A 26,371-nucleotide genomic window follows, 5' to 3' on the forward strand; every position below is an offset into this window, starting at 1 on the left:
GAATAGCCGTACTCATGGAATTGAGTACCGGGACTCATATGGTACCCTGGTTAGAAATCTAAAGTCTATATGTTTTATAAATTCTTGCTATAACTCTTCTAGATTGTCTAGTACTACTTTTTGCAAAGAACCCTACTATATGTCAATGCATAACATATTCCCATGATAACTTGCTGAGTATTGTAAATACTCATCCTTGCTCTTATAACCCCTTTTTCAGATTTGGGTCAAGAGGAGGACCCTTATGACTATTACTACGATGACCCGGATAACTTAGAGAATCCCTAAAGGTTATACCTCCCTAGTCATAATGTATAGAAACTTCCGCTGTGTATTAATTAGTTAGGTGAGTACCTATTATTGTAAAACACTTAGTATTGTAAAACTTTAACGTTCGCAACAAAGAACCAGTTATATTGTATGTATCAATATTTACTGATCCAGGGATTGATACATTAATTCTAGTCGGATCCAAGTTGTTAGTTTTGGGCTCCGACACTTTTGCCCAAACATATCTCTAAAGAAATTACATGAAATATCCTAATTAATAGATACAATTGCCTATCCGAGAGCTTTATCTCCATCATGGCAATCCTTGTGATGCACCTTGATCGATTATAGAAACATCTTTGAAACCGTCATCATCGGAATCGGCTGCATCACCTCTATCGGCTGTATCGACTGTCCTCTGTCCGATCCAAACTTATTTGTGCATTCAATCCTCGTCCAAGAATCAGCCGAGGTACACAAACTAACAATTTAATATACAAAATCATCAATAATACAACGTTACATACTTACAAAAGAAAAGAAAACTGCAGCGAAAAAACGATCTAGCGAAGCTCTAGCTCCACTCCCACGGGCAGCTCAACTAGGGTATAAGCCAAACGTCTTCTCCTTCGCAACTTGTTTTCAACTGAGGTTTGATTGATTATTGCAAGGTGAGCATATGACATACTCAACAAGCCACACAACAAATATGCAAGTGCACAAGGATACCAAAGGATGGCATAATATAAACTCATTTGCAAAAGCAGCATTTAGCAAACATTTAAAAGTTTTAATCAACACTGAACAGCACACCCATGCTACACAGGCCCAACCATCCTGAACAACCATACCCGGCTGTACAGATCTATCTCCAAACCAGGAATGTACCATTCTAAACCAAGAGCTAATCAAATTATTACCAGTTATAGCATCATTTATTATGGTGAGAAGTGTGAGACTAATCACGAAAGACATTGTTAGACCCGCCCATAACCACGGGCACGGCTATTCGAATAGTTTTACTCTGGCCAGAGGTGTACCACTGTACCCACAAGACACAACCCACCGTCATGTCACCGTGCCGCGCGGACACGTCACCATGGCGAGTGATTGTGACAAGACCCCTCGCATAACTCAACTCAAAGCAGTGCACCGTTCCTGGATCATAATTACCCCCTTATAAAACAAGGCATGGACTCCCCAGCGACCCCCGTGGGCTTATCTCCGCCACTTCTCAGTCTGGCACACCACAATGAGCCTTGCTATACAAAGTGTCCAGCCGTTGCCCACTCTGGCTTGTGGTTGGCACGGTTAATGTTTCACAACTGAATCTCGTGAACCGGTCCTTAATTGCAATGAGCACGACCATCAAAACCATGTGCTCACAACCCACCATTATCAAGTTTTAGTTGTCAAATTAATTAATTAACCAATCACGATTGACCATCGTGAGCTACCTTTACCATGTACATCATTAAGTAACAGTGAAACATTAGTTATCCCAATAGTGTGCTAATGTTTCTAAGCATGGCTAAGCAATTATATCTAATATATCTAGTTGAACCAATATATAAATCCAATTAGTCAAATTATAACCCAAGGTAATCAAGAAATAGGGTAATCAATGCAAATTGGCCATAACAAAGGAATAGGTTCACACCACCCAGTGACATTCGAAAATAAATGCACAGTTAAAATAAATAGAGAATTTAAATATATGATTAACATGCTCAAAGGAATTGTGTTTGGGATCTGTGTGACTTGCCTTGCAATAAAGGGTCTTCAATTAATCTTCTTGAATACTTCTGACGCACTCACGAATCTTCGAAACGACGGAAACGACAAGCTAACATGTAAAATGAGGAAAAAGACTAATAAAAACCAAATAAACAGTACATGTAAAGTAAACAAACATGTAGATCATGATTTTAGATGAATTATGAGACTTGAACGGCCTCATTCCGACTTCATATGAATTAGTTACGAATTTTACAAGATTTAATTCCAATTAAACCTATTAAAGAAAAGACTATTCTAAATTAATTAAACCATTTACAAATGATTTATAACTGAGATAAAATATTAAAACAACCTCCGGAAATAGATTGAATCATATTTAGTAGATAACATATATAAAAAAACATAATATGCCACTGAAAAGAGAGAATGGATAGAAGTCTCACTGAACCAAAGCGATCGGAGAGAAAGGGTCGACGATGACGGTCCGGCGACAACACACGAAGACGATGACGACGCTAGGGCCAAACAAGATTCGATTAGATGGGATTAAGACCCTAGGGATAAACTATACCGGTGAACGACATAGGAGCGGCGGTTGCCCGCGAACCACGGCACAATAACCGGTAGAGGTGGCCAAACGGGCGGCCCGGCCCGGCACGGCACGGGCACGGGTCCGGCACGGCCCGTTTCGGCACGGCCCGTTAGGCACGGCTCATGAAACGGGCCGTGCCGTCCCGACCCACGTGCCGAGCCGCCGGCCCAAGCACGGCCCGTGGATGGCCGGGCCGTGCCCGTGCCGGCACGGCATGCGTGTGGCCCGCCGTGTCAGTACGGGCCCGTGAATGAAAAATGGGCCGTGGACGGGGCACGGTTGGCCCAGGAACCGAAATGGCGCGGAGGGATGTGATGCGGACTTGCGGAGGTGGCTGGCAGGCTGGGCCATCAGCTAGGAGGGGTGCTCAACGGACTTGCGGAGGCGGCTAGCGGGCTGGGCCGTCAGTTGGGAGGGATGAGATACGGACTTGCGGAAGGATGAGATGCGGACTTACTACAGTAGCCGTGCCGTGCCGTGCCGGCCCGCGGGCTCGGCCGGCGGCCCAAGCACGGCACGGCTACTCGTGCCGTGCCGGCACGGCCCGTTACTGTAGCAGGCCGTGCCGGGCCGTGCCGGCTACAGGTTCCGCCGTGCCTCGGGCCGCCCGTTTTGGCCCGGCCCGTTTGGCCACCTCTAGGCACCGGGAGGAAGAGGAGGCAACGGCGATGCTTACCAACACTTACACAGCGATGAACGGCGAAGAAGATGGCTGGCGACGAGATCGGGACGACGGCGAGGTACGGGTCAACAACAGCGACGGCTTTCTGGTGACGAGCGGCGGCAACAGAGGGGTGTACGGGCTTCGGCTTGGCGCTGCGATGCCGACGACGGCCTCTGGGTGAACCGGCGACGACCGCAACAGCGAGGAGGCTCGGCCGGAGATCAAACCGAGGCGGCGAACTCGGCCTTCACGGTGACAGCGACTTCCAGCGAGACTTGGCGGAGGGGAACCGGTGGACGGGGTAGAGATCGACCTTGCGGAGCCGATGGAGGTGGTGGCGCAGGAGGGCGACGGCCTAGGCGACGGCGCACGGCGGCTGGAGCGGCGGCCGGAGGTGGAGAGAGAAGGCGAGCGCGGGGAGAGCGTTTCCGGCGACGGCGGCGGACGGGACTTAAGGGGATAGGTAGAGGACGACTAGGGGGTCCTTTATATAGGCACGGGAGCTCGGGATCAAGCCCACATCGACGGGAAAAACTCGGGCGAAAGTTTAGGATCTTCGCCGGAAAAAGGAAAGATTGATCCGCGAAATTGGAAAGGATTTCCATAGAAACTTTTGGGGATTTCTCGGGGAAAATGAAGAGGAGATTGTGAGGATTCCATTCCCACAACTAATTTGGAAAAAGGAGCAACAGGGAGGTCGGATTTGGTGGGAGGAGATCGGCGGAAACTGTGCACGGGCTGGAGACAGTCGGCTCTGTCCAGGGGTTGAAGACAACACTGTAGCGAGAGGGAAGAAAAACAGACTTTTCTGCGGGCTGAGAGGAAGGGAGAGAGAAGGAGGGAATGGGCTGAAAAGGGCCCAAGACTAGGAAGAGGATTATTATTACTTTTCCAAATAAATTAACCCATGAGATGATCTTTGAATTGTTAAAAATACTTCCAATGCTCAAATAATTCCAAGAAAAATCTTCAACATACTTGGACACTCAAAGTATTTAACAATATTAAAACCAGACCATTTAATGATTAATTTATTGATTAACTAATTACTGAATTGTTCTTTGTATTATTAAAATTAGGAATTGAGCTCTGAAAAATCCGAGAAAATTTCAGAGAGTATAGTTAATCATGGAGAATTTAATAAAAATTAAATCCAGCCATGCTTTATGTTTAGGAAATTTTATTTCCTACATTTAACTTCACTTGTAAATTAATCAACATCTAATATAAATTCTATTAATAATTTATTAAATAATTTATAAATCTTGAAACGGAAAATCAGGCTGTGACAAGACTCCAGCCGATGCCTTCGCAGCCGATGCATGCTTTGTTCTTCGAATCTATCTTTCTACCGAATCCGCTTCGATTCCAATGTCGAACCTGGTTCATATCTTACCAAATTTGGTCGTCAACAGGTTGACGCTATGTTACCCCATGCTCGAGGAGAACAACTACGGCGTTTGGGCAGTGAAAATGAAAATTTTCATGCGCGCACAAGGCGTGTGGGCTGCTGTGGAGGGCAACACGGCCGATGAGAAGATGGACCAAATGGCTCTCACCGCCATTGTACAAGCTATGCCGGAGGCCGTGGTGATGACCATATTTGAGAAGGAGACGGCGAAGGCAGCGTGAGACGCCCTCAAGTTGATGAACATGGGTGAAGAGAGTATCAAGAAGGCCTGAGTACAAACCCTTAAGAGCGAGCTTGATGGTATGAAAATGGGTAATTCTGAGAAAATTAATGATTTTGCTTTAAAGGTTACCACGATCATGAACGAGATTCACTCTCTTGGCGTGAAAGTGGAGGAGACCACCGTCGTGGAGAAGCTCCTACATTCTGTTCCCGAGAAGTCCTAATCCCTCATAAGCACCATTGAGCAATGGGGGGATGTGTCAGAGATGATGGTGACAAAGACAATTGGGCACCTGCGGGCATTCGAGGACTCTTCACAGGGGCTGCGTCGTGACAAAGAGGGGGAGCAGCAGCTGTTCGCCGCATATGCCGAGCCACGACTGATGCGTGCTGAGTGGGAGGCCAAGGTTGCTAAAGAGAGGAGGAGTGGAGGTGGTTCCGGCAGCAGCAGTGGTGGTGACAAGAGGAAGTACCACGGCAAATTCGACAAGGCAAAAGTTCATTGCTACAATTGTCAAGAGTATGGGCATTTCGCTGATGAGTGTCCTAAGCCGAAGAAGGACATGGCTTTTCTTGCCACAGTTGACGCGGATGATGAGCCAACATTGGTGTGATGACGAACGAGGAGGTGATAATAAAAACTAGATTAGGAGGTGATTGTTGGGTTTAATCTTGTTGATTAAGTGTTCTTGTCGTGTGAGTGCATGTAGTCGAGCTGTACTCAATCATGTGTGTGTCAGAAAGAATAAGTTGATAGGTGTATGTGCGAGTTAGTTGGATCAGTGATAGCTATGATCTGCATGCAAGTGATTACATGCAGCTAGTGCAAGTTGCCTTGGAGGAGTGGCCAAGTCAAGTGAAGTGAGAGTTATGGCGTGAAGTGTGGATCAGCTAGCATGCATGCATATGTTAGTGGTGATCTGCATGCAAGCAATTGTGGCTTGCATGTCGATAAGTTAGTGAGTGGGTACTTAGCCACGAGAATGCTCGGCCGCGTCGTGCGGCCAATCGTGGCTAAGTTATTGTTTTATTATTGTGTGGCTAATTAAGCATGTAAGCATTCCGTTTAGTTATATTGTTTGTGGAGAATAGACAGTGCATTAGCTGCGCGCTGGTGCGCAGCGCCACAAAATATTGCTTGTGCGTACATCTAGCGCTTGTGCGTGAGAGTTCTTATGTTCATCTGTTAGACTCTTTCTATAGTGTGTAAACAATAAGTGAGTGCGTGATCTTGTGAGCTAGGCCACCAACAAGCGACACCATGGGGTTCGTAAGCGGCAAGGTCTACGCACAAGCGGCAATGGCCTCCACCTCATCTACATGGATGCCCGCGTCCCGGCCTCTGTCGTCTCCGACCTCATAGCCCGTGCTACTTGGGAAAGCGGCCTCTCCAAGCATGTCGCCGCCACCGGCGCCACTCGCGGAAGCCACCTCGGTGACCCAGAACCAGAATACATGCAATCCGTCTGCAACCCGCTCACCGGCGAGCTGTTCCGCCTCCCGGACATCGAAGGCACCAAGCGGAGCACCATGTTCCCCGGGTGCCGCAACACTAGCCTCTTCACCTGCTCCGATGCCGGCCACGGGCCGCCTGACAGCTATGTCGTCACCGTGCTCTGCGAGGACAGTAACAGTGGAGCCTTCAACATGCGGCGGTTCCTCTTGCAAACCATCCCCGCTCCCGCTCCCATGGCAGATAAACATGTACATCGAGGCGGTGGAGTTCGTTGGATAGCTGTGGTGGCTCGATCTGACATGGTACATCGTCTCCACCGACCCGTTCAACGACCGGCTGGAGCTCGTTTTTTTTGAGCTCCCGAGGAACAGTGTGTGCCTAGAGCCCAGCACAAATATAATACAAGAGCAGGGTATGCACCGGCGCCTGGTGGTCAGCGAGGGTAGGTTGCGCTACATCGAGTTGTTTTAGAAGGATCCTTTCGTGCTCAGCTCATTTGCCCTTAACGACGATGGCAGCAGCTGGACGCTAGAGCATCAGGTGGTGCTTGGTCGAATCTGCGAGGTGAAGGGATGAGGAGGTCTGTGGAACACACTGCGAATTGGTGTTCTTGATCCACTGAACGCGAGCATCATTTGTGTCATCATTGACAAAGATGTTGTTGTTGCGGTAGACATGTGCTTTAGGGGGACAGAAGCGCATGCGCTTGTTGCCGCAACGACGTGGACCAAGCTACCAAGGGCTGCATGGATGCGGCGGCGATGGCTGCAAAGGCAAGCTCGACGTTGAGCAGTGGCTGCTTTGACTTGACGAGCCCGCTAGCTGCTAAGGCTGCAGTGACACCGACTCCCGCATGGATGTGTTCTCGGGCGACTCTACTCTGTGCAAGAAGAAGGTACCTCTTCTTTTACGCTGTCATCCGTGGTGTTTCTTCGTTCTGCCGTGTGTGCACCCTTATATCTACTCTATGTTAGAATTCTCACTTCATATTTCCCCATCACAACCTAAACCTCAAACGTATCACGTACTCAATCCATCATACAAGAATGTATCACGGATACTGCTCCCTCCTAGAGCACCGCTCAAGTGTTACAATACACATCTAGAAAGTAATTTGGAAATCTGGAAAAGAAAAATCAGGTGCATAGGTGATGTTGTCGTCTAGGACTTCACACAAAATAAAAAAGAATCAAATGAAAATTTGACCCCACACACATAGAATAAAAAAGAGCAAATCTATGTCTGATTTGAAAATGAAATTGCGCCAAAAGACAGTGATTGCGTGCATCGCCGCCAGGCCTTAGGATGCGCTTCGCATCCGAGAATGGGCTCCGATTGAAGTGTGCAGACATGCAACTTGTTTTTTGATGCATTGTTGCACTTCGCCTTACTTGCAGGATGTGATCAATCTCGCATTCATTCTTGCTTGCTATCTACCGTTGTTTGATCTTTTGTCGATTCTTTTCTTTGGGTTGTCTTTGTCTTGACCGCAGAGGAACACGTAGGAGGTGATGTGTAACACCCCAGAAACTACAAAGACACCGGGATGCTACTAAATAGAAATACATTTAATGAAGAAGGAGAAATTTTGACAGCAACTCCTCTAAAACATAAGCATTGCGGAAGCGTCAAATATAAGTATAGCATTGCAAGTAGCCATCCACAAAAAAAAGGAGAAAGGAACATTCAGGGATGAAATAAACTAATTTGAACTCTCAGATTCATCTAGTGCAACTTAACAAGGGTACAATTCCTTTATTATAAAAATCATGACAACTTTAAAGATTAAGGTGGCAGTGTGGAATGCAGCTGTGCTTCTACTCCCGTTTCCCCCAAGCGAGCATGTCACTTTAAGCACCTGAAAACACTGTAGGGGTGTGAGAATAAATCTCAGCTGGCGATGGAGAGGGGGACGGAAGCGCACGCGCCAAGTTGTATGCCAGCTAGTAAGGCTGTAGCAATGTTAGCTCTCGTATGGATGGAGTTCTCCGGCAACTCTACGCTATGCAAGAAGAAGGTACCTTTTCTTGTACACGTCATCCGTGGTGTTTGTTGGTTCTGCTGTGTGTGTCTCCTTAGATCTACTAAGGGCTCCCTCCCATAATATACCTATCTTCTTCCTTTCTTGTTCGAATATACCTCCCTCGCCATCTGCCTTTGGATGCGACCGAGAATGGACTATGCTATTCCCATGTGTAATGCAAACATGCTGCTACTTCTTTTCTTTTTCTTTCTTAATGCATTGGCAATTATAGAGGGTTTTGTCTTACTAACAAAATTTTGGGTGAAGATGGTGCAGCCCTTCGCATTGGGAGGGAATCATGCTTGCATTCGTTCTTTGTTGCTATTTGCTACTCTTTATGCTCTTTTGCGGATTCTGTCCTTTGGGTTGTCTTAACTACAGGAACACGCAGGAGGAGGTGAAGGAAGTCCATGTGAAGCAAAATGTGCCTGCGCCATCTTCTTACTTGCTCAAGTCTAGGTAAAAAAGATCCCCTCTAATTCTCAAGTCATGCATAAATTTGTCTACTTTTTGGGCTGACGGTTTAGTTACAAAGCAGTATGACGTAATTCCTTTCTTTCTGAAGCTAACCACAATTATCTTGGATTTTTAATTTTTAATCTAGAGAGAAATGATGAAACTAATATGTATACATGATTATAATCTATAAACATCTTAGAGTAATGTGTGCTCCACTTCTTTGAATGCACTGCTGCACTTCATCTTAGTAATGTGTATATACATAATTATCTTAGATTTTCAATTTTTAACAATATTGAAACTAATCTCTGTACATGATTATAACATGTAAACAACTTAGAGTAATGTGTACGCCACTTTTTTTTTATTGATGCACTTCATCGTATTAACAAGATTTATTCAATCTCTCATTCGTTCTTTGTTGTTATATACTGGTGTTTATGCTCTTTTGCCATTTTTTTACAGGGGCTACAATCACTATTTGTCAAGGCATGCGGTGTTAGTGTATCTGTGCAAGTGGATATAAATATAATACAAAGGTTGATTCTCTAGTCAATTTTGCTTGTCAAAAGATAGGAGTCAAAACTCAAGACACCTATGCACTGTTGACTATGATAAATCATTGTCGGAGTATACTTTACATCGAAACTCAACTATTGAAATACGTTACCGAGAAAGAGTCGGACAGTGAGTATTATCTATTTAAAACTGATGTTAATTTTCTTTATTTATACGTGTCTATAACGTTGTAACATTGTGTTTTGCTGTAGGTGAATGACATTCGATAAAAAAAAATCAATGTTAATGACAGATTATTGTACCATACTGTTCCATTACATCTAGATCGTTAAGATGTTGGAATCATTGTACCCCAAGACGTGGTCTTTCTTATATTTTGCCTCCTACAATATTCAGAAGCTGTTGATGCATGTTGCTGGACTACATCGTGAAGGGTTGTGCTATAATGGGGCTTTTACTAGCCAAAACATTATTTTTCATCATGATGCATTTACTGTAGTAAACGTCTCTACAGTGTCATTTAATGCAGGTCTGTATGTAGGGATTATACAGGTATTTACATTATATTCTCTACAAGGTTTGGACCGGTGTACCCATTGCATTTCGAGCATCTCTTTCAAATTTTTAAGGATGTGTCCTTGGGATGAACTCTAGAGATTAGTAAATAGTTGCCTTTGTTACATACCATCCTAGTGTTGAATCATATGTTGACAGAATGAAACAACTAATAATTTTAGATAATGTGCTACATACACACTCTAGACATCATACGGCTAATGTAGTTGCGTTGGGAGGATATACATTGAAATCTAAGGGGTTGTCTGCATTTTGCTAATAACTTTTTTAAAACATGCAAGAAACATGGTTCGTATAGTACTTACTTCATTATTCTTTCACTGGTGAAAATATATTTAAGTCTAAAATTGTGTTTTCCCCTAAACAGTTCCTAGAAGAACAAATCAAGACAATATTCTGTCTACACATGACAAACTACTTGCCAATGATATTACAAAGGCTTGCTTGACTTGCTCCACGGAACTAACACATGCTATATATCATTGACTTGTAAGTGGATTCAAAATATTTCCCAGTCAATTTCAATCTCAAATATTTCTCAGTGAAGTTCAAAAGGTGAAGTGAGATTATTTATGTAGGCTTTTAAACCGAATGACAGATGTAAGAATAGGAAATTAGGTACAGCTATGCTAACTTGATCAGAAATTGACTTTTCAAACTATCAATATATTCCTCATACCATCCTCGCATTCTTCTCTTGAACTGTAGGAAGAAATCTGGAGGTGTTTCAGTTGAAAAGTTGTGAATGAACGTCCTTGTATATGTGGTTTCTAGTTGCTCTAGCCTCATGGAGGCATGTATGGTGTCAATCTGGGGACATTCTCTATGTTTCTTTGTCCTTGTTGAGACGAATGACCGATGTTGCAGGTTGGTATGTGTTGCTTTATGGCGGGATGGTATCACGCTAGATTGTAAAGAAAAATAACCATGTTAGAAGCCGCTTAATTTATCTAGCTGTTTTTCTTTGCATTCCAGTATTACGCCAACCCGCCATGCTACAACACATACTACCCTACAACATTGGTCATCGTCTCAACAAGGACAAAGAAATAGAGAGGATGTCCCCAGATTGATACCATACATATCTCCATGAGGCCAGAACAACTAGCAACAACAGATACAAGAACATTCATTCACAACTTTCCAACTGAAATACCTCCAGATTGTTTCCTACAGATCAAGAGAAGAATGCAATGATGGTAAGAAGAATATAATGATATTCTGATAAGTCAATTTCTGATCAAGTTAGCATAGTTGCACCTAATTTCCCGTCCTTACGTCCGTCATTCAGTTTGAAAGCCTACAGAAATAATCACACTCCATCTTTTGAACTTGATTGAGAGATTTGAGATTGAACTCGATTGGAAAAGACTTGAGATCCACTTACAAGTCAATGATATATGGCTTGTTTTGGTTGCGTTGAGCAAGTCGAGCAAGCCTTTGTAATATCGTTGATAAAAAGTTTGCCATGTGTAGAGAAAATGCTACCTCGTTTTGTTCTTCTTGAAACTATTTAGAGAAAAACACAGTACCAGTGAAAGAATAATGTAGTAAGAATTATATGAACCATATTTTTTGCATGCTTCAAAAAGTTATTAGCAAAATGCAGACAACCTCTTGCATCATCAATATGCAAGGAATTCAACCATGTTGACGGAACCCTGTTCGGTTGGTAACGTTATTGAGTTCTGGACAACTCCTTGGATCTACAAGTATATCCTTCCAGAGCAACTACATTAGCCGTATGATGTCTAGGGTGTTCATTTAGCAAATTGTGTAAAATCATCAGTTGTTTCATCCTGTCAACATATGATTCAATACTAGGATGATATGTAACAAACACAACTATTGCTTAATCTCTAGAGTTCACCCCATAAGGACATGTCCTTAAGAATTCAAGGAGATATTCGAAATGCAGTAAATACATTGGCCCAAACCTTACAGGAAATATAGTGTAAAGACTTGTATAATCCCTAGCACATGGGCTTGCATCAAATGACACTGTAGGGCCATGAAGAAAAATCTTGTTCTGGCCAATAAAAGTTGTATTAAAGCTCAACTCTTCACGATGCAGTCTAGTAACATGCATCAACACCTTTTGAATATTGTAGAAGATGAAATCCAAGAAAAACCGCATCATGGGGTGCAATGATTCCAACATCTTAAATATCTGGATGTAATGGAATAGTACAGTACAATAATCCATCACTAACATTGCATTTTTGATCGATTGTCATTGGCATGCAGCAAAACACAATGTTATAGACATATATAAATAAAGGAAATTAACATCAGTTTTAAATAGATAATATTCACTGTCCGGCTCTTTCTCGATAACGAATCTCAATAATTAAGTTCAGTGTAAAGGGTACTCCGACAGTGATTTATCATAATCTAAAACCTTGCCATAACATTGTATAGGTGTCTTAAGCATTGACTCCTATCTTTTGACATGCAGAATTAACTAGAGAATCAATCTTTGTATTAAATACATCCACTTATACAGATACACTAACACCGCATGCCTTGACAAATAGTGATTGGCAGAGAAATAACGGTTTGCTCCTGGTTGAGAATGTGGTGACTGTCATGGAGGCAGTTGTTGCGTGCGGCTGGCACCGTGCTTTGCTGTTGTACCTCCGTGTTTGACTAACGATGTCAGTGAAGCGGATAGATTGGTTAAGTCTCAAAACTCTTTATGTGCAAAGGAGAATGGACAGATTGGATAAGTCTCAAAACTCTTTATGTGCACAACTTTTCCAACTACCATCCATAATAAATAAGTACATTCCAAAAAATGCCATTCAAAGTAAAATGAGCACACATAATTTGGGTTCTTTCCCACAAAAAAGTGTTTAGGACAAAAAAAAATAACAAACGGTAACGATATGCGAGAGCGTGCCAGTGTAACTAAGGACACAAAATAAACAGAAAACATAGGGAACATGTGCTTTATTAATCTCAAGGATCATAAATACAAATTCCCAATGTAATATATATGTATATATGTATGTGCGCTCCATAGCCTGTCGTTGGACAAATCTAAACTTGGATAAGTGGTCTTCTAATTCCTGGGGTCTCGAAAGACTCCTAGTTAATTACTGCCACAGGTTTAGGCCTACAGAGCACCTCCGATTAAGCTGCATGTGGTCGTCTCGTCGTCTTCGCTTCACGTTCTCCATGCACGATGAATGTTGGTGAAGATTGTGGATATATATCTAGGCGCCGGCAACGCATCCGCGGCCTCATCGGTCCGTGCGCCGGTGTTGGTGATGTAGCCTTCATATAGGCTCCGCCCACCCTCGTCGCTCCGCCTCATCAGTCTTGAGCAACGTGGTGGAGTAGATGGATTGATCTTCAACATGCATAGATCTCGTGTCGCTTGGATCAGCAACGACATCAGGATGGTGTTAAAGGGAAGAGGAGTTGGTCAAGTCAGTTGGTGTACACAACAGCCGAATATCCATGGCTGGGCACCTCCTGACTTGATGGGATCAAAGTAACAAAGAGTTGACGATGACAGTTGGTGTAGATGGCAGCCGGATATCCATGGCTAAGCACCTCCTGACTCGTCATGTCCCTTATACAACAGGGACTTGTAACGAAGATGTTGATGAAGAAGTTGGTGCAGACAATAACCGAACAAACGTGGCTTTGGCACCTCCTTCGGATGATGAATCTACTATTGATCCGGTTGATATGATGACGAGCCTGCAAAAGGGGCTCTATGAGTGTGCCGATAGTAACGGCGACCTTGGAAGAAGTAAATGCCTCATCGGCGGAATAGCCGAGGACATTGGTTGGTGTAGATCTAACACGAACGGTACATTGGCATCACAGACGGCACTATTCTTTCTTCATGTTGATATAGACGAGCGACGCTCCAATACACAAACAAGCGGCGGCATATTGATCTCGATGAAGAGGGAGAGAATCACGGACGGACAACATCTCATCTTGGCGTGATGAAGAGAGAGTGCATCATGGACGGACAGCATCGATCTCGCCATGACGAAGTGGAAGCGTTGTAGACAGATGGCATCTCATCATGTTACTATAGATAAAAGGAGACACGGACGGACGGCACGATGACTCTGGCTTGACGAGGTGAAAGCATCGCAGATGAACTTGACGACGGTGTGCGGGCACCAAGCGATGGTGCTCCGGTGTGATGAAGGGATGGCTTCACAGCATCACGAACGGCTTAGCAACCCCAGCGTGACGATGCGGGCACCGAGCAGCTAGCGGCGCTTCGATTGGCATTCTCGTCACGCGGCTCAACGACGAGTGTGAGGAAGATGGTAACACCACCGAAGATGGCCGGCGGACGTCGGCGATGAGATCACAGCAACGAGTAGTGTCATCACCAGCGACTCGACTGGATGATGTCGATCAGATGATTGGCACGGCGACTCCGACGAGGGCAGCACCATGGCTCCGAGGGCAGTGCGACAATCTCCATCGCCCAATGATGTGTTTGGTTGATGTAGACGCGGGAGACTTGGCGACGTTTCCGACGACTCCGACGAGACCTCCTCAGTCGGGCACGACTCGACGACATTCACGATGCCGTGACAACATGCTCCGGCGAGGTAGCGCGACGAGGTCATTCGGCCGGTCATGACGACGTAGAAAAACGGCGGCTTGCCTCCTGGTCCCACAAATGACACTTCCATGAGACTTGGCAAACTCGACGACGGCGTGCGGGCGCCAACTAGCAGTGCTCCAGCATCTCATCACCATCGCCATCTCATGCATGCATGAACTGAAAAAGAAAAATCAATAAGAAAGCCACAGGATCATTACCCATGGTACAGAGGTTGTTGATGCCCATGATCTGATGCTGCCTCTTGTTGTCGGTGAGGTCTCCTCCCGTCGAGCTGGTCCCGCCTGGCTACTCCGATGAGGCTGCGTCTGCGCCGCTTGTGCAAATCGATCAGATGAGGAATAGAAGAGCTGCTTTTGATATCGATCTCTGCATATGTGTGTGTTGATGGTGAGTGAATTGCTCGATGGCTGTGTCGTTGAATGTGTGAGGAATGTGTGTGAATATTGCTATGAATGAATGCGGATGAAGGGTTGCTCGTCAATGGATGGATGTGTGTTTCTCCCCTTGGCCTGGCTTGCTTTCGATGGGTTTTATAGGCATAGGGTGGCCTAACGGGTAGACGCGCATTCTCTGGCGCCGCTACGACCGCGCGTCAGATCGATTCGATGCCTCTGGGTTCAATTGCTGTGGATTGCCTTCATTTGAATCATCCAGATAAGAATGAGTCATCCGACGTTATCCCCACAGCAGTAGCTCACTCCCGTTGGCGTGAATATCCGGCTGCACATACACACGAGCAGCGCAACTACTGGCACCAGCCCATATGCAGCCCAGAGCTAGTCCCAGCTTGCTGCTTCTTTAAGTCCATGAAAGATCATCTATTATACGTATACGTATTTGCTAAGTAAACGACCACAAGCGCAAGCACATGAATCGCACATATATATATATATATATATGCAACTCCACTCTCTTGTTGGCTGGTTCATGCATATGTATATATTTAGCACACATATATAGTTGAGTACATGAGTCATATGGTTGGCCAGACTGATACATCCACACATTTGCATGGCCCATGCATCAAGCTAGCTTCACATGTATTTAGTGATCATAGATAATCCCTTGTTTCTTGCTTTGGCCAACACAAATATTCCTTGCATATGTATAGGATAACCAAAATATCATCAAACAAAAAGACTAGACAAAAGTTATGCGAAAGTTATCGGATAAATTGAGGAGGTGGGAGGCCAGACTAATCCCTAACTGCTTTGGAGGGAGTTGTCTGAAGTCGGTTGTCGCCAAATGTGAATTGGCTAACAGGTAAGTCATGATCTTCCTGTAGATGTTCATGGTACTGACGTACTGTCATCAAAATAGTCCATCTTTGTTCCATCCCAATTGTTCATGTATCTCATGCAGAAAAAGCCACAATCAAACCTAGGAGAAAAAAATAAGTGATGGCACAAGGTGATGAGATAGGAAAAACAGTATAATGAAAAAAAAGGTGAAACAAGTAATTTAAAAGCAATTTACGCATTGGACTGTAGTGGGTACTGTGGTGGAGTGGTTCTGAAACTTTGTTATATCTTTTATTGCAATTTTGGCATCAAGCGCAACCTTGGAGAAGTTAATCAGCTACATTACATAAGGAAAATGTTGAAACATTAGCTCATGGATTGCGAACAAGAATATATGTTGTGTTGAAAAAGTTGTAGAAAACAAGATGGAACATGCATAGTTACTATGCTTTGACAAATGCAGGAACATTAGTTAATGAGTTGCGAGATACAAATGTATGTTGTGCTGAAACAATTGAACATAATAAAATGGAACGTGCTGACATAGTTACCAGGTTCTGAGAGTACTGGAACCATTTTGAGTCATTGCATTTTGGGTCGAAATAATTGATCTGGTCATGAAGAATATTCATGCATAACAACACCTAGTGCCCGTCCCAAACAATTGGGAAGAAGAGCTAGGAGATAGAAAAAAATGAACTAATGTCAGAGATTCTCTGTGCATATGTACTAAAACAATAAATATGTATAGTCTAAGACATTTTAGTGTGAGCTAATGCAACAAAAACCTACCAATTCATGAAAAGAAGGAACAATATAGAGAAAAAAAAAGAAACATACCAGATCTTGTTTTGCGAGTTTTTCCTCCTTGTTAATCGTCTGAAGCTTTAAACAGCTCTGAGGTGTGAACTTCTCTGGCTCAACGATCAACTCAGTCTGCAAAAGAAAAGCTTAGGAAGCAAAAAAATCAAGCACATTAAAAAACAGAAAATCTACGCAACGGTGTCCTGTCCTAACGGGATAAATTAATGACGAAATCCATTCAACAGATCAGAGTATCAGGCCACCACACACACATTGCCTTATCCTCTGGACCTTCGTAAAGCTCATCCCCCCCTCCCCCCAAGTCTATATCTCTCTCTCCCTTGTTCCCCTCATGCTCGTCTGTCCCCCTTCCCCCTCATGCTGGTGAATGTCCGTGCAACCACCATTTATGTCGACCTCCCCCACATCGCCGTCGCTCTGGGCTCAATCCCCCATCTTCTTGCCCTCTACTTCTTCCACTTCGGTGGCACGCCCTTTGTTTTCTTTGGAGAAGGAAGAGGATGGAGATGATGACGTTGACAATGGAGGATGGAGAGAGCTTGCCATGGACTATATAGGTGATAGGGAGTACAAGCAAGCCGGGTTCCTTGGCAGCGACAATGCCTTTCAGCTCTATTGCTATCGGATTTTGATATTGTCTTTGTGTCTTCTCTTTTGGGATGGATGGATGGTGCGAGGCATAGCATGGCTGTTGCCAAAAATGCCGATCAGGTAGCATGTTGGTGTAACATACCCGAATTCTAGGATTAAGGAATTTCTATCAAAACTAGTTGAAAGGAAAGTTCTTCAATTTTGTAAACCAAAAATTTCCATTTTAAACCTAGGTGAAGTTGATCTAACTCTTGCATGATAAAATTTTAAAACAAATTAAAACCTTTGCATCTCTAACCTAGGACAAAAATATAAATTTATGTGTAAGCATGCATACTCTCATAGACATGTTTGACTTGAGTCCTTCATATGCATTTGGATTTGGATTGCATTTGGATTTTCGATTTGCATTTCATAATAGGTCTCATGAATATTAACTAAGATCTAGATAAACAACTAAACCATTAGGGCCTAGTGCTAGCTAGAGGAAGTTAAAATAGAAACCATACACCTTAAAATATATCAACAAGGCCAATGTCAAGCCCCACAAAACTATTTTGGTCATCCATCTGAAGACTAGTCATGAACATGGAAGTGACCAAATAAATTATATCATATAGGGTATATTCTATCTTAATCATCTCTATAAGCATTCTCTTAATTTAATACTAAAGTAAACTTGTGCATAATAGGTAAGGAGCTTATGACCTGTGTAATGTAAATTGTAATTCTAACATATCAACATCACCTCAGGTTAATGAGAGTCCAAATATAACTTTTATAAACATTTACATGCATTTAGGAAAGGGAAACATATATAAGACATAAGTCTTGCGAATTATCTAAAATAATTCGTGCAAGATAAAACCATGGGAAAATTCATGTAGGCTCTAATCAACACATGCAACTCACTGTAATTTTGGTATGATTTAATAACTAAATTTGGTACCTCAAATAAATCAGTCAAACTAATAAAAACTAGATTAACTGTAGTTCTTAATCGGCTAAAACCATACTTTGTCTAAAAGTGCATTTAACTGCATAAAAGTGTATAAGTAAAATAATTTATTCAAATACTAGGTCATTTATAATGAATAAAAATAAATTTTCCAGAATTTATCTTCTCTATTTAGGTCTCCTAAAAATTCGAACTAGTTTCCAAAGAACCCATATTCCTCTAATTTCTGTGAGTAATCTATCCATAATTTTTGAGTGCAACCAAAGAAAATGGAAACTAGGTACATACACCTACCTCCAGTAAAATCAACACTAGTTAATCTGATCAACACATTAAGTATTGAAGCTACAAAATTAGAGGAGAAAATAATTCCGGAAATTCGTCCAAAAACCAAGCTCACCCATGTCTCTGCCTACACATCTCTCTTCCACCTAGTTTACTTCGACCTGGGCCCCCTTGTCAGTCCCTCCGGCTTGCCCTTCCTCTGTGCAACTTCCCTAGCCGACCGAGAAACACTGAGAGGGAGAGATCGAGCGCCGACCGGCTCTGGACGCCGCGCGACGCGTGGCCACGACGTGTCGACGCCCTAAAAACGCCGAGCTCCATTTCTGCCTCTCCCAGACGCGTCGCCACTCTTCACCCACCATTCCAGTGCCGATCCATCCGAGGGAGAGCATCCTCGCTGCTCTTCTCCACTGGTTCTCCATCGCCGGCCACGAAGAAGACAATGGCCGCAATCGTTGATGAGCCGCGGTTGTTTCCTCTTCTCTTGCGTTCCATACTCTCCTCACCATGCCGAATATTTCTCCTTTTGATTTCATCCTCTCTGGTGCAGCCAATCGGCGGGAACGCTGCCGTGCACACCGGAGCTCTGGAGCGCGCTCTGCGCACCGCCGCAGCGACATCGTCGCCGTTGCCATCAATCTAGATCAAGCCGGAGCGAGCCACCACGCCACCAGCTTCACCTCAACCTCCTCTCCATTTCCCCTCAAGAATCTTGAAGAATGGTGCTACGAGTGTGGAGATCGTCCACCGTCTTCTCCACCTCCGGTCGCCGTCGCCATTGTCGATTCCGCCTCCTCCGGTGAGCCATTGTCCGATTCTTCGCGTATACACCATCCCTGGGACCTCACTAACCCCATGAAAACACATGCATGTCAATTCGATGAGTGGATCGAGCCGTTGCCGTCTTCCCGGAGCTCTACACCGTCGCCGGACCATCTTCTTCTCCGCTGCCGCTGTCCAGACTTTCCGGCGCCTCGTTCAAGGTTCGGTGAGCACCCTTGAGCCCATAGGATTGCATTCATGCATTTCATTCACTTAGAATTGAGCACCAACTCAACATGCAGTAGCAGCCTAAGCACAGCCGCCGCTCGGACTCGCCGCCGGCGTTACTCCGATGTCCACTGACCAAGAAAAGAAGAGGAATGGAATCGCAATAGCATGATCTTCATTTTGTCTTTTGGTCGCACCCTCAAACGAGCCACCGTTTGCCGCTGGCAAGCTTGAGATCGAGCTCAGCCATGGCTGTTCTGCCTCTCTGCGTGAGAAAAGAAGTCAGGGACCTTGTTTCGAGAATTTAAACAACTATAAGGTTTAATGTGCAACTTTTCAATTCACTGACATATGAGCCTAGGTCTGCGGGTTGATTCTTAGAAACCTCAGGGATCTTTTTGTATATTGATCTCTCACTGACAGTGGACCCCTTGGAAACAAAATCTGGAATTATAAAAGAACAGTAACTAAAACTTGTAAAATCCATATAAAATTAAATATAGCTCATTTTAAGATGATTCAAATTTCTGTGAACTCACCAAATTGGGAAATTTGATGTTATGGAATAAAAACTTGCACTCACAGTACAAATTTAGCCTCTAAAATTTATCCAAGTTAAATCACACATAAAGCACGCACAAATTTATAAAATGCATACAAAATTCATTTCAACTCATTTTAGAGCAAACTTAGTTTCTACAGATCCACCAACATGTTCTCTAAAAATAAATTAAAATAAAACATATAAACACTTTACATCAAATGCCTCTAAAACTATTATCTTTAAAATAACTAGTTTGGCATAAGATGAACTTTAGAAGTTTATATAAAACTCATCTTAGATCCTTTTTGAATAAACCCAAGTTCTGTATAATCACCAAAACATATACTTCCAAGTTATAAAATAAAATTATATACTTACTTATGTAAGTAATAACCATCATAGAGCAACCTTAAAATGTAAAATTTGTAGAAAATTCATCTTTAGTCTAAATGAAGTGAACCAAATATCTATAGAACCAGCAAACAGTGGGCTTCAACATAGTAAAATAAAATATGGAACCTTCTGTACAGGTTATAGCTCTAAACTTTAAATTTATAGGATAGGAGCTAATCACATAGTATCGATTGAGCAATATGTATATATATAAATGTACATAGAAATACACTCTAGCTATAATGAAACCCAAATAAAACTTGTTAGACCAGTGAATGCATAGTTCCATTCCCATCCACCAAAACTTAAGGCACTTAGCTTATGTAATAATTTCTAGGTTGATATAATAAATTGCTAACATGGACTAGAGCTCCCCTAGTTTATAAAATATGAACCATGATAATAAAGACCATAAGCCTATGAACTAAGGTTAGATTAGTTAACTAAAATACTCATTTTATACATCACTAGCTAGATGAGGCAAGTTCTAGACCTAAACCTCTAAAGCCATGAACCTATAGAACACTATACACCTATAACACGTTATAATTTGTAAAATACATAAAGAATTCATATTAACTCTAAAAATTATGAAACCAAATGTGTTAGTCTTAGAAAACACATATCTTCACCCCAGCAAACATAAACTTAATAAGAATCACCTTATAACAGCATTTCACAATAGTACCTAAGTAAATCCTACGCTATACCGATGAAACTTCTAAAATTCATAATTCTCAAATGAAATGAGATAAAATAGAAATTCTTTCACCTAAATTCATTTTAGACCAGTACCTATTCGCTGTGCACAAATCATCCATTTTAGAGCATTTTGGATTTTTCGCATATTTCGGTGTTTAATTGCATAACGTGTACTTTGTATAGATGATTGCTTAATCGGTGAAGAAGTGATTTAGGTGCTGATATTTTCCTGATTCAAGGCAAGTCCCACCTCCCTCTCTTTGATCACTTTGAACCTATGTTTTGGAGGTTATTGAAAATGTTTGCAAATCTTGCATGTCGATTGTACACTAATAAATTAAAATTTTGTTAAACTTGTTGGACAAACTCCTATTGTTTGCATTCACCTTGACCCCACATATATCCATATCCCTCACTCCTAACCTTAGGAACAATATGACTATACCACTTTATATATGACTTTTGGTGACACTAGGTTACTATATAAAGCTTAGCCATGCTTAGAATTGTCTTCCTTGTCATTATGGGCTCATTACAAACATGAAAATAAATTTTTAATTAATCTGGACAGAACTTTAATACTTGTGATTTTGATAAATAAAATGGTGGAAAAACATGGATTTTAGGTTTGGGCCTCAAGTGGTGCACATATGGTGATTAGTTGTGTACCGATAGGGGGAGAGTGTGCCCAAACCGACCTAAGGACTTCACTCAATGTCAGTTCATTTCGTATACAGTGCAACCACATGTGCTAGTATGGGATAGCCCAAGCTTAGTAAATTATTTATGGTTTAGCCTTACATTCTGGTAGGCTGGTGTGTATGAGTTCGGATAACTCAGAGGAACTTCCTATTTACCCCGACGTGGTAGTTTAGGTGACTAAGTCTGTCCAATACAACGGTATTGTGCCACGTGGGTGGGTTCCCGTTGTGTCCGCCACCACGGCGTTAAGTTTAAGGCGTGGGCCCGCCACTTAACGGTTCTAGGTCATATAACGTGTATGGCTTAGGATGGAGTAACACGTATCGTGCTGGTGTAAGGCTAAATCATGAATTTTGGAAAAGCTTTGTTGTGGGTAATAAATCGGGTACTTATGTATCGCGTGACATGCTCTTGCATGATTATTATTTCGCATCATGTGGGTAAAGTGTACAAACTCTGCAGAGTTAAAACTAATCGATTAGCCGTGCTCGCGGTCATGAGCGGCGTGTGGATATGTATTGAGTATAGACTTGTGTTTACTCTCCTAAATGCTGAAATTTACCTTCAAATTGTGATGAGATTTGAGAATGATCTCCTTGCTGCCATGGATGGCAATAAGGTGAATATTTATACATGATTAATGCCTACCTTGATGCCCAATACGTCAAATACTAGCTTGCTGAAATTTATTTGAAAGTAAACCTGATTTAGAAATGTTTTATGCAAATAAAACTTGCTTTATGCTAAAAAGAACCATATTATGCCTTCCTTGATTATATGCCTTGCAAGTAGGGTCTTAGGCTTGTCTTGGTGCTTGCCAGTACATTATTTCTAATAATGTACTGACTCTTGCTATGGAATTAACCTTTTGCTTGCAGGATTTAGACTTAGCCTTTGAGTGATGCGGGTGATCGACTGCTTCTTCTAGGACTTGAACTTAATGGGGTAAACCCCTAGTCGGTGTGCTTGTGGATTGGGTAGACAAGCTTCCGCTGTTCTATATATTTATTTGGCCAGTCGGCCGATGTAACTAAAGTAGATGTAGTTTATAATCGCTTTCATCTTATTTGTGTTTGCTATGTATAATCATGCTTGAGATGAAAGTGTGAATCTAGTGCACATCCTGGGAACTAGATTCACATGAGTATGAGTTAAGAATATTTGAGATGTTGTAGATCTTTAGCCATTTTTGTCAAGTCTCCTGAATGTGTAACACATCTGGTCACCGCCTTCGAGTGGTTTGACGGGCACATCTCAGGCTGAAGTTGACTGGCAGGCTAAAGGCCCGGCAATGTCTCCAATATTTCTCTCTCGAGGCGTCGGATATTTCATTATACTTGTTTGATGACTTGAATTATACATTTCATCTCTCAATTATAATGGAAGGTCCGGAGAGCCTACGACAGCATGGTATCAGAGCAAATACCGACTATAGGAGCCCCTTAAGTTGGTCGTTTAGAATGATTCCTTAAAATTATTTTGAGTACTATGCTCTCAGCTACAAATTATTTGCGAATATTATATTCTATCTTTTATCTCATCCCTCTTTATAGATTATTTTCCTCTATCTCTATTTTGATTTTGGAAACTCTTATCTTGCTCTATAGGACCGTAACATTTTGAAAATGCTACTTCTGTATAAATGTGTTTGAAATCACCTAATAATCAATATAAAATAATATGAAAGTGTTTTGAAAAGTTTTAAAATCCATTTGCAACCTACACCTATGTACTAGTACGGATTTGTAAAATATCGGGTTAGAGATAGCCTCTAGTGAATGGGTTTTGAAAATGGGTTGATAAAATTTAAAACTTGATAGACATGATAGAATTTCCATCTCCCTATGTCGTCTCTGCACTAAAAATGGATTGGGTTTATTTTGAACTCCTTTCTCCCGAAATTTTAAAATTTTACCGATATGGCCTAAAACGAGTAGTTTTGAATAGGATAGAATTTGTTGTGCTTAAAACTTTAGATTGTTTGCTTAGATGGACCACCCAAAATTCATATAGTTTCTGGACCACTCTAACATAATGCCATTAAAATATGGTGAATTTACGTAACTTAAAACTTGCATAAAGTTTCATTTTGTGCCGGTTATTCTTTTTCTGGAATCTTGAGTCAGTCAGTTTGTTCTTTTTGTCTAGGCTAAACCGTAGGTGATAAACCTGAGAATTTTTACAGGCAACATGTAGACTAACTAAGCAAGCTTCATGAATTTTGACATAATTTTTAGACCCCTGCATCATGGTAAAACAATTTAATTAGGTAGCATAACTACGTTCTGAAATCTGTAGACAGCTGCATTCATCTTTCTGTGTAGCCCAAAGCATGCATGATAAAATATGCACCTTTTCACAGTAGCTTATCAACATACCTAGTAGTCTCCACGAATTTTGGCTAAAGTTTTGAGTCTTTGCATCATGGCATAAAAATTCATATGGCACTGCATAGTCCCAATCTGAAAACAGTAGTCAACCTGGTTGTTTAATTTGTGTAGTCTAAACTATAAATGATAAAATCTTGGTTCCTTCAAGGTAGTTCACAACCTAACTCACCCATCTCTCTGATTTTTGCCTGGATTTTTGCACCTTTAGAACTTGACCTAAAAGTTCAACAAAGACAGTAAACTGACAAAATCCAGCACTGCACTACTTGGCATGATCATTTTCTCTAAAATAATCCACTTGTCCAAAAATCACCATTCTTTTCCAGGTTAAAGACCACTTTGTTAGGATGATGAATATAATATTTTTTTTCTTAGCTTGTCATCCCACTAGCATAGACTTTTGTTTCAGTTTATACCTCGGAACTGGGTAGGACAGCACCTAGCACATATGTCGATTTAGCCCTTCATTAAAAATTTCTTTGATAAACCTCATAGCAAAAACTTTATTTTTTTTAAGGGGGATAGTGTACCATGACCTTATACACCCAGAGACAAATATGCAATCTTGATAAGCCCCCCTCAATGCCTAAAAGAAACCCACCATACTAGGAACAAGTCATAAGCAAACTATGTGATTTATGTTGAGATGGCTCAATGCGCGAATTTTGTACCCCTTTATGGTTGGATGCAAGATCTGTACATTGAAGCAACTCACAAACATGGTTTGGAACCTTGACTTAAAGATTTTGAAAACTTCTCTAAAATGATCTACTTGTTTTAAAAATTACCACCGCAACCTACTAATCAGTTGAACCGAAGGGGATTGTACTATGGCATGTATGCAATACAAAAATACCTTCATAAGCATTGAATCATTCCATACATTCATCGCATCATCCATTTATCATGAAATCATAGCATACATCCATGCCTTCTTAAAAAAAAATATTGCTATACATGCCATCAAGCAACCCACTTAACTTTAAATTGGTAACCTTCGAGCTTGCTGTCCAAAATTTTAAAATTTTGGAAATGTGGGCTCAACTAAGATAGATCAATGACCATAGATCCAAAAAAAAAAATATGTACCATAATGTACCTTGTTAGAACCAACTTCTCTAGTACCACTTTTTGATTATCTACCAAAGCCTTCGTAAACCACAATTGAGTAAAACCTGCCACCCATCTATTAAATAGAAGTTTCAAAATGTTTTATGGTAGCAAGTCTATGATACAACTTAAGAAAGTTACTATCATTTATCAATCCTCAGGAGATAGTCATGACTTAAGCTAACCTCACCCACAGGAAATTAAGTAGAACCTTTTATTAGAGGTATTAAATGTGGTATGTTTGAAAGAGATTTAGAAAAAAAAAATAATTAAATCAGATACTATAGTGTTATCGGAAAGCATCATACAAGTAAAACTTTCGGTAGGTCTTTCAATGTCATCAAGGTTAGGATTATAATCCATTCTTAACTTTGACAAATTACCGGGGGCTCGATAGTAAGAACCACACTAAAAGAGTAGAATTCTCAGGAAGCCAACACATTGAACAATGTAACCACCCACAACCATACCCAAATCTCGGGGACGAGATTTATTTAAGGGGGATAGGTTGTAACATACCCGAATTCTAGGATTAAGGAATTTCTATCAAAACTAGTTGAAAGGAAAGTTCTTCAATTTTGTAAACCAAAAATTTCCATTTTAAACCTAGGTGAAGTTGATCTAACTCTTGCATGATAAAATTTTAAAACAAATTAAAACCTTTGCATCTCTAACCTAGGACAAAAATATAAATTTATGTGTAAGCATGCATACTCTCATAGACATGTTTGACTTGAGTCCTTCATATGCATTTGGATTTGGATTGCATTTGGATTTTCGATTTGCATTTCATAATAGGTCTCATGAATATTAACTAAGATCTAGATAAACAACTAAACCATTAGGGCCTAGTGCTAGCTAGAGGAAGTTAAAATAGAAACCATACACCTTAAAATATATCAACAAGGCCAATGTCAAGCCCCACAAAACTATTTTGGTCATCCATCTGAAGACTAGTCATGAACATGGAAGTGACCAAATAAATTATATCATATAGGGTATATTCTATCTTAATCATCTCTATAAGCATTCTCTTAATTTAATACTAAAGTAAACTTGTGCATAATAGGTAAGGAGCTTATGACCTGTGTAATGTAAA

At 41.7% G+C, this 26,371-nt stretch overlaps 2 long non-coding RNA genes across 3 annotated transcripts; one reads left to right on the plus strand and one right to left on the minus strand.

Moving 5' to 3' along the window:
- Positions 1 to 416: 416 nt before the first annotated feature.
- On the minus strand, positions 417 to 2,593 carry LOC136356482 (uncharacterized). Its single transcript, XR_010741328.1, has 3 exons — positions 2,454 to 2,593; positions 2,036 to 2,116; positions 417 to 751 (listed from the first exon to the last, which is right to left on the minus strand). It is a non-coding gene; the product is annotated as an uncharacterized lncRNA (long non-coding RNA).
- Positions 2,594 to 18,775: 16,182 nt separating this feature from the next.
- On the plus strand, positions 18,776 to 22,958 carry LOC4338216 (uncharacterized). 2 transcript variants are annotated; one of them, XR_010741738.1, is made up of 3 exons: positions 18,776 to 19,429; positions 21,254 to 21,309; positions 22,651 to 22,958. It is a non-coding gene; the product is annotated as an uncharacterized lncRNA (long non-coding RNA). The 2 variants fall into 2 exon arrangements; XR_010741737.1 differs by having other exon boundaries at positions 18,776 to 19,424.
- Positions 22,959 to 26,371: the final 3,413 nt, after the last annotated feature.

The sequence above is a fragment of the Oryza sativa genome, chromosome 5 (genome assembly GCF_034140825.1).
Source record: "Oryza sativa Japonica Group chromosome 5, ASM3414082v1".
NCBI lineage: Eukaryota > Viridiplantae > Streptophyta > Magnoliopsida > Poales > Poaceae > Oryza > Oryza sativa.